The following is a 13,288-nucleotide window of genomic DNA, read 5'->3' on the forward strand; positions in this document are numbered from 1 at the left end:
TGGTCACCAGGGATGGGTGCTTCTGATTAAATGGTCACACCTGGATAAATCTCAGCCCCCGTTGTCTGAGCAAGCATTACGAGGTGGAGGAACGAAGCTGCTTAGCACCCTTGTTTCTTATCCCCCGCGTCATGCTGCACTCCCTGCTAGCTATAGACAAATGTGCACACACATTATAGATGTACACACACATTTCCCGGCATACACCGCTCATGCTCACTGGGCCAAGCTCTTCCCAGGATGTGGAGCTACCCCAGGGCTGGCTTTAGCCCTTTCCATTTTATATGCCTAGTGAATCCGCTCTGGATTATGCAAACCCACTGAGGGTGCAGCACGCTCTGACTGGATACTGCTGTGCTACATGAGATCACATCCATCTCTGTCAGCGCCGTTATTAAGCTGAGGCTGTGAGCCTCAGGACTCCTGCGCTCAGGTCTGCAACACTGCAGCTGCCCAGCCCACAGCCCGCACGGGGAGGTGGGGAAATAAATTCTTGTCAGAGTCCCATTAAAATCCAGTTCTGTCATGTTCAAACAGGGAGATAGAGCCAGCTCTGGGAGGGAAGTGGGGCCTAGTGCATTAGAATAGGGGTGGGAAGTCAGTACTCCTGGGTTTTGTTCCTTCTCTGCCATGGCCTTGTGAAACATCCCTTCCTCTCCCTTCTCAGTACAAATGGGAATATTGATACTTCTCTCCCCCAGGGGGTGTTGTAAATTCACTAGTGCTGATGTGTTCTAGATCCTGTAGTGCAGGGTTCTCAAACTGGGGGTCGGGACCCTTCAGGGGGTCGTGTGGTTATTACATGGGGGGTTGCGAGCTGTCAGCCTCCACCCTAAACCCGCTTTGCCTCCAGCATTTATAATGGTGTTAAATATATAAAAAAGTGTTTTTAATGTATACGGGGGGTCGCACTCAGAGGCTTGCTATGTGAAAGGGGTCACCAGTAGAAAAGTTTGAGAACCACTGCTGTAGTGAGGACCCCATAGACACCTATAACCCCAGAGAGCTGGTGGTTTCCTTTCTCTGGGATAAGCTGTGTGGTAAACACAAATAAGCCATTAGGTGGCAAATGCAGCCCTGCTACCAGGCCGCACCCGGCAATGCAGCAAGTGTCTTTTATGGCCCTGCCAGCCCCTGAGCTTCTGGCTTCTGCCTCAGTTGCCAGGCTGGGGACGCTCTTGCCCTAAGTCTTCTCCACCCAAGAAAGCATTGTTGGGGTTCAGAGCTGTTTGCGGGGAGGGGGCGGAGTATCCAGTGAGGTGTTCTCAAGCAACACGCTGCTATTCGCAGAGACATTTGATGATGGGCGCAGGGGCTTCTGAGTCCTATTTGTGAGGCACAATCCAGCCCCTGGCTGTGCAAACATAACAGGCCTGGCTGGCTGTCCTTCAGTCAAGATGCTGGGCAGAGCTGAGCCGTCCCGCTGGCAAAGCAAGGTGGTTTTGGCTTCTAAGCCATGAAGGACAATATCAATTTAATCTCTCTCCGGGCCAGGGTCCATATCTCAGCCCAGCCCTGGTCCTGCATTGCAATAATTATAACAACTAATACTTCACCCAGCAATGCAGCTGCGTCTGAGGGGAGGGTGGCGGGTGTTTAACAGGGTGCAGCAAAGCTGTAGAACAGTCCCAGGCAGGAAGTGAAGGGAAAAGCTTCAGCCTATTGATAATGTGGGGGATTCTAGGGAGGGCAACTGGAATTCCCTGAATTGGAATTGGGGGGGGGATGAATGCTGCTGTCCTTGCCAGAAACTGTCATGCACTCAGAGATTTTATTATGGGAGGGGGAGGGGGAATATGGTTTTCTCTCATTCTTGTTGCACTCGTGTTTCAGAGCATGTGGCCTCTCTAACCTCTTGTACATTTAGATCACGTTTAAACTCAGGATGTGTCATAAAATACCAGGGTCGCAGCAAGTCCATTCACAAGGGCACTCACTCCACATTTGCAGAAGCCCTGCTCCCGTCACTTGATCTCACTGCCTAACAGCTATTTGAATTCAAACAGCACTTAGGCTAAGCTGACTGGCCGGACTAGTCTCTTGTATGTAATAGTTGATGCTTGTTCTCTCCTTGCACCAAATAGCTGTCTCTCATACTCTGTCACTACCTGGGAGATTTATACTGGAGGAAGACATGGTACAAAAAGCCCTTTCATTGGGGGTCTCACATGCCCACCCATGCACCCAGCAAACCCCTTCCCATCCGCTCCCAGAGTCAGTTATTCTTATTTGTGTTATGGCAGCACCTCAGGGGTTCCCATGAGATGGGAGCCCCACTATGGTAGGTGCTGCCCAGACACACAGTGGCCAGGATTGGAGCCCCGTAGTGCTGGGGGGCGTGGGAGGCAGAGCTGTGTGGGATGGCTGAGCACGGCTCTTAGGGTATGTCTACACTACAGGATTAATCCGAATTTATATAATTCGAATTTACGAAACCGATTTTATAAATTCGAATGTATTCGGCCACACTAGGCACCATTAATTCGGTGGTGTGCGTCCAAGCTACCGTAGTAGCATCGATTTCCAGAGCGTTGCATTGTGGGTAGCCAATAACATTGAATTGCCAATAACTTCGAATTGCGGCCACACTAACCTTAATTCGGATTAACAATACCGATTTTGACGCTACTCCTCTCGTCGAGGAGGAGTACAGAAATCAAATTAAAGGGCTCTTTAATTCGAATTAAATGGCTTCGTTGTGTGGACGGGTCAAGCGTTAATTCGAATTAAAGCAGCTAAATCCGAATTAAAGTCATAGTGTAGACCAGGCCTTAGTTTGTAAAACCTCTGGGAAAGGGACGGTCTCTGTCACACATGTTTGTACAGCGCTTAGCTCAGTGGGGCCCTGGCCTCTAGGCGCTACCGCCATGCAAATAATCAATAATAATAAGTATCTTACCACTTGTTCACTGCAGGACTACCTATTGCTTCCCGTGGTTCTGCAAACATAGCCTTAATTGGATCATAACTGGATCTACTTTACAGAGCATGCGTCTCCCTCCATGCCTCATTATGGTTTGGGCAGCTGTGCACCAGGCATGGCACTGCCAGCTGTGACAGAGCGGCTGGCGGCTTTGGAGGACGGACTGTAGAGCATTTAGCTCTGGCATAATGAACTTTGCCGCTAATGGTCTGTGTGCACGGATGGGTTTAATCAGAGCCATCTCGCACTGTAAATCAGTCTGGCTGGGAGGGGCCAGGGAGCTGCGTTCTGTGCTGGGGTCCTTGGTGAGGGGTTGGGTGGGGGCTAGGCCTCCTGCTGGGCACTGCCCAGGGGTGCGAGGTTGGATGAGGCCTAGGACTGGTGCTGGGCCCTGGATGAAATTGCCCCTTAGTGCCCAGTCCTGGCCCCTTTGGATCAGAAAGAGGGTTTTGGGGGGCGGGAAGATGGTGTACAAAAGGACCCATTAAGAAGGTTGATGCCTCATTCCTCTGAGCCTGGTTTCTCTGCCATATAGAGGACCCCACCCCCACATCCAGGCAGGCGGAGCAGCAGGGGTATTTCTGCCACCTGTGGTGGTGGTGGTAGGAAATGGGGAACTCCGCCTTGCTCTGCAGGGACAGAAATGCAAGAAAATCCCAGAATTATTCCCGGGCTGCCTCGTGGTTTCTTTGCCTTAGGCCGGGGTTTCTGTAGCACCCAGTCACCGGAGTATGGAAATGCTGGAGGCTGAGGTTTTCATAGGGCAGGGAGGATAAAACTAATGGGAACGGGATGCAAATCCCTTTTGCAGGCCTCAGCTGGGGAATCGACAGCCCTGCCTGCTGCAGAGGTATAACTGCATCAGCGCAAACTTCTTGCGTCGACACCGTTAGGAACTGGGGTAAACTGCACTGGGACAATTCACTTTTTACCCCAATGCAGCATGTCTAGACGAGCGGCTTGATTCTCCTGGAACACCCCAAGGTGTGGCCTCGTAGTCCTCGTGCAGTTGTTGCACCAAAGCAAAGAGGGTGAAAGTCAGAACAGCAGCATTTACACCCACTCAGCACTGACATAAACGACCGTGCGTGGTGCCCGGGGACGGAGAATCAGGCCTTCAGCACAGACAAACCCTAAGTCAAGGTCACCGTCTCCTTTTCAGCCTCGATTCCTGTGGCAAACTAACTCCCAACATGCCGCTCCAATCTGGGCTCCTTTTCACTCAGTATGAAGAATGAAGGAGAGTGGCAGCTCCCAGTGTCTGTCCTATCGATCCTGGCAGAGGCCCTGTCCGGCAACCAGTAATGGGGATAAATGAGCTGCTAATGTGCTGTGTCTGAGAGGTGTTTGCTTTCAGGCTACTCTAGACATAGAGTTTATTTTTTGTACAAGGCAGTGCATCATCTCTGGCACCATTTCCCCTCTACAGGGCTGAGTCTGGGAGGAATCAGCTCCATCAGTTACTGTCCCCATTCACTTTGCTCTTATCGCTCTTCAAGACAGCATGGTCCAGTGGGTAGGGCAGTGGGCTGGGACTCAGGAGATTGCGGTGCTATTCACAGCTCTGCCTGTGTCCCGCTGTAAAGTCATCTCCCTTATGGTCATGGTGTACACACAGAAAAGTTGGGTAAAAACATAAATACTCTTGCTGGAAGGTTGCAACCTAACACTATAGCTTAGAATGCAGAACAATGACACAAAATTAAAAAAAAGAGAGGCAAAGCAGGCTGCTCCCCACAACAGAGAGGCATAATTCACCTGCCTCACTTTAGGTGGGCTGCCTGCCCAGCTCGCATGCTTCTCTGCAGCGCCCACTAGCCTGCAAGCAGGAAACCCCCTGACATTTAAAGTGACAACTTACAATTTTAACACAGTTTTAACACACCACAACTTCCTCTCTCTGTGCCTCTGTTTCCCCTCCCACTCTTTGTCTATCCTGTCTAATTTGGGGCAGGGAGAGTCTCTCACCATGTGTCTGTGCAGCACCATCACAATGGGGCCCTGATCTTGACTGTGACATTCATCATAATAATTAAGACAACGTCTGGAGATGGCCAGGTTTGGAACAAGAACCAGGAACACAAATTACCCTCCCATTAATACCACAGGACTGTGCTCTCTGTTTGGATGTTGCAATGGTCGTGGCCACAGAATTACCTGGGGAAATGCAAACGTCCATTATTTTAAAAGGACTAAACCTCAGAGGAAGCTCCTAACCAGCAATGTTCACTGGCTGATCCAGAGCAGGTAACGTCAAGTGGGAGATGATTTGATCTGCTCATTTACGGAGACACCTGTAATCATTATCATTGTCCTTTTGGAGACCCTTATAACACGGCTGCTACTCTGAAACCTTATATCTGAGTGTCTCAGACTTCACCGAGCCTTACAGCCCTCCCCCTTCCCCCCCAGGAAACAGGCAACATTTATTCTCATTTTACAGATGGAGAAGCAAAGATATGGAATGTTGAAGTGACTCACCCAAGGTCGCATGCTGCAAAGCAGTGTCAGAGCCAGGAATAGGGCTCAGGAGTCCTTGCCCCTCGAGCCTGCCCCACCCGTAAGTGACACCCCCTCTTGTTCTCATCCTGACAGTGTCCCCCATGTATACAAACAGCAGCCTGAGGTTCCCTGCTGCCTCTGTGTAAAACGGGCCCATTGTGCTGCCCCATGTCCCAGGGATGCCCAGATAGGTGGCACCTGCGGTGCTGGTGCCCAGTGTCCCATTGTCTTTCCCTGAGACATTGCTGGGGCCCTGGCAGTGCAGCAAGTGTGTTGGAAGCCCGGTACCAAGGGAGTTAAGCTTTTCCTCCGCTTGATATAAAGGTGGAGAGGCAGGTATCAGTGTCACAGTAAATTCTAAGTGATTGTGACTTCCCCAGGCCCCCACATGGGCTGCCCTCCTTTTGCAGTCTCTAGCCACATGGCTGCAGTAGCAAAGTATTAGCGCACAGGTAAGTTGGAGGGAACTGCAGAGCGGGCTCTCACGTGTCAGGATGCCTGAGCAGGGAAATAAACTTGGTCTTAAAAACGCTGCTAAAGGATCATTCCCATGGACGTCCCCTGGCTCCGAACCCAGCCAGTGGTCCGGAACGGGCTGTGTGTCAGCGCTAAGGGAGACCACCTGAGCAGGGGAGGCTCAGCCATCCGTGCCTGTCAGTTCCTCTGTAATAGATGGGTGAACATGCTTTATTCATGTTGCTGGGGCAGGCTGGTATTTAGGTCACCATTGCTGTGAAAGGTCTCGGGCTTGGAGAATGTTTAAATGAGATGCAGTGCCAGGGATTCTGCTGGGTTTCTCTCCATCCGAGTAAGGGCCCTCTCCTCTCCACCGGGGTCTCTCTCCCCTTGTTGTCATCCAGAGATGGGGGGGGCAGGCAGAGCAGGTTGTCAGGCCTAATAAAGAGCTCTGAATGCAGCCTCTGGGGCAGCTTCAAGAGGCTGCACTTAAGGACCGTTGCTTTAGGTAGACGAGGCCATTGGACCTGCCAATTTAGCTTTTAGATGGATTTTGAGCAGCGGCTTTTCGCTCCCTGACACAGGGGTTTGGGTCTCAGCCACTTGCCCCTCGTGTATTTCTGCTTCCAGGCACGAGGATTTGTCTCGTGGCCGCTTCCCCGTCCATGCCCCGGGGATGCAGGCAAGGAAACAGAACAGCCGGATACTCACATCTTCAGTGTTCTTGCTGTCTCCGGTACCTGGCCCACTGACCAGGTGTCTCCAGGCCACAGGAAAAGTGAGAGGGTGGAAGGTGATAGAGTTGGCATTTTACTGCAGTTCTGTTCCATTTAATTTCCTTAATACAGTAAGGAGCTCGCTGATTTATGTGTGTCACCACTGTCCTCTGCTGTGTGACATAGGCTCTGTAGTGCTGCTAGCCAGTGGAGATTCTGCTTTAGTGCATGTGGTAGAGACAGTGCCAATGGAGCAGAAGTATCTGAGCTCTGGCCCTTCTGTTGCTGTGAAGGTCTGAATCGCCCCGGTATGCAGCAAAGAGAGCGCCAAAAAGTGCTCAGTGGGATCCAGGTTTGTTACAGAGCCCTCCCCGTGTAACTTATAGAGGAGGAGATTTTAGGGGCTGGAGCTTTGCCCCATGTGGGTTAGAAAGAAGGGAGCTGGCAGGATGCATTAGTCCAGCCCAGTATCCCACCTGATGTTGCAGAGGAAAGCCAAAAAAACCCATAATGCACCTGGACAGTTGGGTAATTCCCTCCTGCCCCTGAAGCTGGAGCTGTGATCCCCACCAGTGCCTGGGCAGATGCAGATACTCTTGCCATGACATTGTCCAAAGCATGTTCACAAATGCAGCCCCGCATCCAAACTGCATTCTGCCGGGAAGGATTTCTCCAGGCTCTCTGTAGCAAAACGTTCCCAAGCTCAGCGGCATGGAGCAGGGCAGGCGCTGAGAAGGGCTGAGGTCTGGAATGCAGCTTGTGTTGGCTAATTATAGAAAAGTTACTTTAGATTAGTGCTGCTTGGCTGCCGCGCCAGTGCCGTAAGTGGCTGAGATCCAGGCCAGGCTCCAGGCGCAACGTTCTTTTCGTGACAGAACGAAGCACTGGATTAGAAACTAATATTAAAACCATCGCCTTGCCGTTAAAACACGACATGCTTCTTGCAAGGAGGCTTGTCTTGTTGGGCTCTCTTCCTGGCTCTGCTGCTGACTGGCTCAGACCCTGTGGTGTAATGCCTGGGACTCCCAAGCTTTGATCTATGCAGGTTACCCAGCAGCAGCCGATTCATAATGGCAGCGAGGCAGAGCACTGTGTGAGTTCCCTTCCTTCCCACATGCCAGGAGGCAGAGAACGAGACGTGCCTGGTTCATTACAGATAAATAAGTCATAAAGTTTTCCAGCTTCCAGCAGATTTGCCTGGCGAGCTGTTTTTTATTTATTTATCATTTCCAAAGTACTGACTGTAGTGATTAATCACCGCTCACTCTGCATATTATACCTGCCTGTCAGCTCCTGTAAATTGATAAGAGTGATGGGTGATGTGGAACCTCCATCGTCAGAACTCTGGCTGTTTTACCTTTCACTCAGCCAATTAGTGCCTGTTTTTATGGTTTTCAATTGGCCCATTAAACCTGCTGCCTTCAAACAAATAATTCAAAGTCTGTGGCAATGAAAACGTACTGGGAAGGGTCCTTCCCTTCGGAGTGGATTGCAGCTTTGCTTGCCTGTCAGAGACGTGGTGAATCTGTGCTCTGTACCGCTGCATCCTCTTGGAGACCTTGCAGAACTCAGGAAGGGGAGAAGCACGCTGGTGAGAGGCCTTGCCTGCCTTGTGGCTAATGAAGAGCTATGCTGGGTAATGAATGTAAAGGGAAACACGGGATTTTAGAAACGGGTATGTTCTGGCAGTTGTGTATAAACTCCATGCGTGGTCATTCTCATATGAGATCTTTGAATCTGGCACAGGCGTAACGGGAGCCAATGGCTGGAGACAGAAGCGAGACAAACAGGAAATAAGAGGCAGGTTTTTTACCTAGTGAGGCTGTTAATCACTGGAACAATTTACCAAGGGATTAGGTGGATTCCAAATCCCATCCTGTCGCTTTCTAAAAGAGATGCTCCAGCTCAGCGTTTCTCCACTTTTTCGGATCAGGACCCCCTTAGATTGGCTATAAAAGTCAGAGTAAGAAATGTGGTGATGATAGTAATGATCAGCCAACATAATTTATTTGTGTATGTGTGTGTTGTGAGTGGCTGACAGAGGGTACTTGAAGGGGAAGGTGTGCGGAGGGAAGGGATCTTTGCTTTAGAGTGTAATACATGGTCAATGCCTTGCAACCCCTGTGTTGGGCATTCACCCCACACCGGCCCTGAAGGGGTAAAGGTGGCCAGATGGGCCAATTAGCCCCCGAGGCTGCACCTGGAGGAGGACTAATTAAAAGATGAAGCTCACCTGGACAGGACAGGTGGGGCTTGTACAGAGCCAGGTGGCTGAGGGCAGAAAGGAGCTGCAGGGAGGAGGCTACAGTCACTCTCCCTGAGGCTAGAGAGAGAAGGCAGCTTGGCCCGGAGGGCAGGGCAGGGTGTACCTGGAGGAGGGTGAAGAAGGAGCCTGACAGAGGCAAGGTAGGAAGCAGACCAGGGAAACCAGCAGCAAGGCATAGGACTGTGCAGCTCTTAGCTGCTAGTTGTAGGGTCCCTGGACTGGAACCTGGAGAAGAGGGTGGGTCTGGGTTCCCCTACCAGCCCCTGGGGAAGTGGCACCATTGAGGGGCAGTGAATTGGAAGACTGCCTGGTACGGTTGGTGCAGTGAGACTTTGGTACACAGCCCCTCACTCCCGTCCCAGAAGGGGAAAACTACAGTGACCTGGCCAGAGGGCCAAGCCACAAAGAGGGAGCCGTTGAGTCCCAAGAGAGGGATGGAGTAAGTACCCGCAGGAAGGGGCATCAGATTGGCAGAACTAATCCCCAGGGTGGCCCCAAGGAGGCGCTCCAGCGGTGCATACAGCACCCCCGTGGGAAGCACTGCTCTAGAAGACAAAGGCAGAACAAGATTGAATGGTTAGAAGCTGAATCTAGATGGTAAATAAGGGGCAGTTTTGTTACAGGAGGATCATTACCCATGGGCGCAGCGTACCAAGGGTAGTGGTGGATTCTCCGTCACTTGGTGCCTGTGGATGGAGAGTGGTTGTCTCTTTCTGAGAGGTTCGCTCTAGCTCAGGCAGAATGTCGGGGCCTGATGCAGGAATCATTGGGTGAAACGCCTTGGTCTGTGTGATGCAGGAGGTCAGACTACAATGGTCCCTTCTGGCCTTAAAGTCTGTGGTTCTGCGAGGCATCCGCGGCTTGTTGAGTTGTGTGCTAGGGTCTGTGCAGAGTCCCAGCCCGAGGCCTAGACATAATGAAGTTCTGCATCAGCCCTGGGCTTTGCACTGGTCCCTCTGCATATGTCTACAGTGGGCTGCAGGTTCTGTGCAGAGGCAGGCCATTTGTCTGGTCTGTTTTTTCAAGGTTCGTCCCCTGTCCGGTGCAGATGATAAAACAGGATGTGGTATGTCCGGTATCGCACCACCTGGGATGGAGGATGCCATTTTGAAGAGCATGCCACTCTGCCCTTGCCAGCGTGACTGTGTGAGTCATGCAGATGGGGCGGGCCCACGCCGTTCTCGTCCAAGGTTTTGGGGATGTCAGTGGCTACCCTATGTGTGCATGAGACAAAGAGCAGGAAGTTTCTGTGAGATGCTTTATAGAAATGAGAGGCCCCAGAAAACAACGCAACGTTGCTTTCTCTCAGGTCAGCAATGCCTGGAAGATAAATGAGCCTGCTTCTGTACAAGGCCCTCTGCTCACGTGCCCTCCTGGTGTCTCTGATACATGCCTCTGTCCTGGTCATTCGCCTTTTCGCTTCCTCAGTCCCCTTTAAAAATGCAGCAGCAGTCAAAAAAGGTAACAGGATGTTAGGAACCATTAGCAAAGGGATAGATAATAAGACAGAAAATATCATATTGCCTCTATATAAATCCATGGGACGCCCACCTCTTGAATACTGCATGCATATCTGGTCACCCCATCTCAAAAAAGATATATTAGAATTGCAAAAGGTACAGAGAAGGGCAACAAAAATGATTAGGGTCTGGAACAGCTTCCGTATGAGTAGAGATTAAAAAGACTGGGACTTTTCAGCTTGGAAAAGAGATGACTAAGAGGGGATATGATAGAAGTCTATAAAATCTTGACTATTGTGGAGAAAGTGAATAAGGAAATGTTATTTACTCCTTCATATAACAGAAGAACTAGGGGTCACCCAATGAAATTAATAGGCAGCAGTTTTAAAACAAACAAAAGGAAGTATTTTTTCACACAACACACAGTCAGCTTGTGGAACTTGTTGCCAGAGGATATTGTGAAGGCCAAGACTATAACAGGGTTCAAAAAAGAACTAGATCAGTTCATGGAGGATAGGTCCGTCAATGGCTACTAGCCAGGATGGGCAGGGATGGTGTCCCGAGCCTCTGTTTGCCAGAAGCTGGGATTGGGCGACAGGGGCTGGATCACTTGATGATTCCCTGTTCTGTTCATTCCCTCTGGGGCACCTGGCACTAGCCACTGTTGGAAGACAGGATTCTGGACTAGATGGACCATTGGTCTGCTCCAGTATGGCCATTCTTACATTCTTGAAAAAAAGTCAAAGTGAATTTTAGTGCTTGTGAAAGTGTGGAACTGAGTTAGCAACACCAGCTTGAGCCTGGTATACAGAAGGCAGGTACTGGATACGCTTTACACACACCCTGTGCTCTGCCACGCAATACGTCTTACTGGTCCAGCCTTGGTGTCCCCTCCCAGCTGATTTCCATCAGTCTGGACTCACAGGCCTGGGCTCTCCACCCCAACTCTGCCAGTGTCCCTCAGTCCCAACCTGCAGCCCCTCTGTTATCCCAATGCTAGAACTTCCCCGCCCGTTCAGCTGATCCCTCTCAGTCCCAGCCCACAGCACCTTCCTGCCTTAGCCTCTCCTCATAGATTAATCATCGAAACACTGCATTCCCCCACCGAGTCATGAAAGGGTTTTATACCTATCCTACCCCTCCATATATTCCCTCTCCTCCCCAAACACCCCAGGACAGGACAGGACAGGTGCCCTGCCCACAGCTGACCTGCTGGGAAGTGAACCTGCTCCGGTCCCATCAGCAGTTTCCTGTGCTGGCATCTCAGCACAGTCTCCCAGGGATACAGGCGGCTATTAATACACTAAATGCAAACCCTGTGGAATCAGGCAATGAGCATTTCAGCTGAGGAAACAAACAAGAAATAAATAAACGCAGCAGGTGAGGAAGCTGCCATCCCAGCCTGAGCACAAGGCAGAGGCCACACAGATGGCGAGTGCCTTCGAACCATCTGATCAGCAGGAAAGGGGCCCAGCTCTCCCCTCCTGGCAGCTTGCGTGTGGGTCAGGGCAGCAGAGAGCTGGGGGCTAGCACTGGGGCTGGCCTGCGCATGTGCAAAACTGAATTGACTCGGTTACGCGCCAGTGTAAACCCTCATGGAGAGCCACATAAACCAGTTCCAACCACGCTCAGGCTGTGCCTACACAGACGCTGGGAGGGGCTTCCCAGGGTGGGTAGATGGACATGCACTAGCTCCGCTAGAGTTAGCGTGTGAAAAACAGCCGTGTGGCCCACAGTAGCATGGGCAGCCGCTCGGGCTAGCCACGCAGGGACGCACCCGGGAGGTCGGGCAGGTTAGTGCTTGGATAGCTAGCTCAAGCTGCTGGCCATGCCGCCGTGGCCACACGGCTGTTTTTAACAGGCCAGCTGGAGCAGAGCTGGTGCATGTCTGTCTACCTGTGCTGGGAGACACTCTCCCCGTTGCTGCACAGACTGATTTAACTCAGCCCGGCCCAAGGCGCCGTCCTTCCCCAAAGTCCTGACAGGCCCAGTGGTTTCCATAGCAACTTCCATGGTGTCAATGGCCCTGGCTCCTTCCCGCTGTTCGAGAAGCAAGGGGGAGGAGATTCCGCACAAAAGGCTCCCCCCTCACACCCAGACCCTGCCCCCGAGTTCAAAGGGGAAGTGGAGAACGGGACAAATCGGCAAGGTTGTCTTTTCACTGCAAGTCGCCGATTTGCTCTGGTCGCTTGCACCATCCCTGGCACCTTTTATCCCTCCAAGGTGGGAGGCGTCTAGTTTTGAGGAAGAGCATGAGGGATCTTGAGTGGCTGCAGATGAACCTTGTCAGCCAAAGGGCAGTTGCCGTATTGTGCCTCACCACAGCATTTGGCCGCCATTCTCTGCGACAAGGATGGGGATGGGGGAGCAGAGATGGCAGCGGGGACAAGGGTTCGCCCTAGGTCCAGACACTGCCCTGGCCTGCAGCAAAGATCTGCATTTCCTGCCTCCCCATGGATGAGGAGTCTTGGGGGTGGCCTACAGTTGTCACCTAATGCTGGTGACATTAGCTAACTCTGGCTAGTTCTCCCAAACTAAGCAGCAGCCATTTTGGTGCATACTCGGATGGGAGACTTCCCAGGAGGGGTTATGATGAGACCTGCTCAGAAAATGTCCATGCAAACGATTTTTTCTTTATTTCGACATAACAACATGTTTTGAAAAACATCCACTTTTGGAGATGATTGTCGAACGCTGCCCCCAAAATGGAAACTTTTGGGGTTTTTTTTATGAAAACCCAAAAATGTTCAAAGGAAAATTGCAATGAAAACAAAATGTTTTTGTTGAAATTTTACAGAAGGGGGGAAAAAGGTAATTTCCTAGCCTGCTCTAGCCACGGTTCAGCTCTCCTGATGAATTAAGGCCACCACAGTGTCTGTCATACCTACACAGCTCTTGTCACTGCAGTATCTAAGTACATCACAATCTTTAATGGAGTTAGCCTCACAACTTCCCTGCAAGGCAG

This window comes from Emys orbicularis, chromosome 19 (assembly GCF_028017835.1).
Source record: "Emys orbicularis isolate rEmyOrb1 chromosome 19, rEmyOrb1.hap1, whole genome shotgun sequence".
Classification (NCBI taxonomy): domain Eukaryota; kingdom Metazoa; phylum Chordata; order Testudines; family Emydidae; genus Emys; species Emys orbicularis.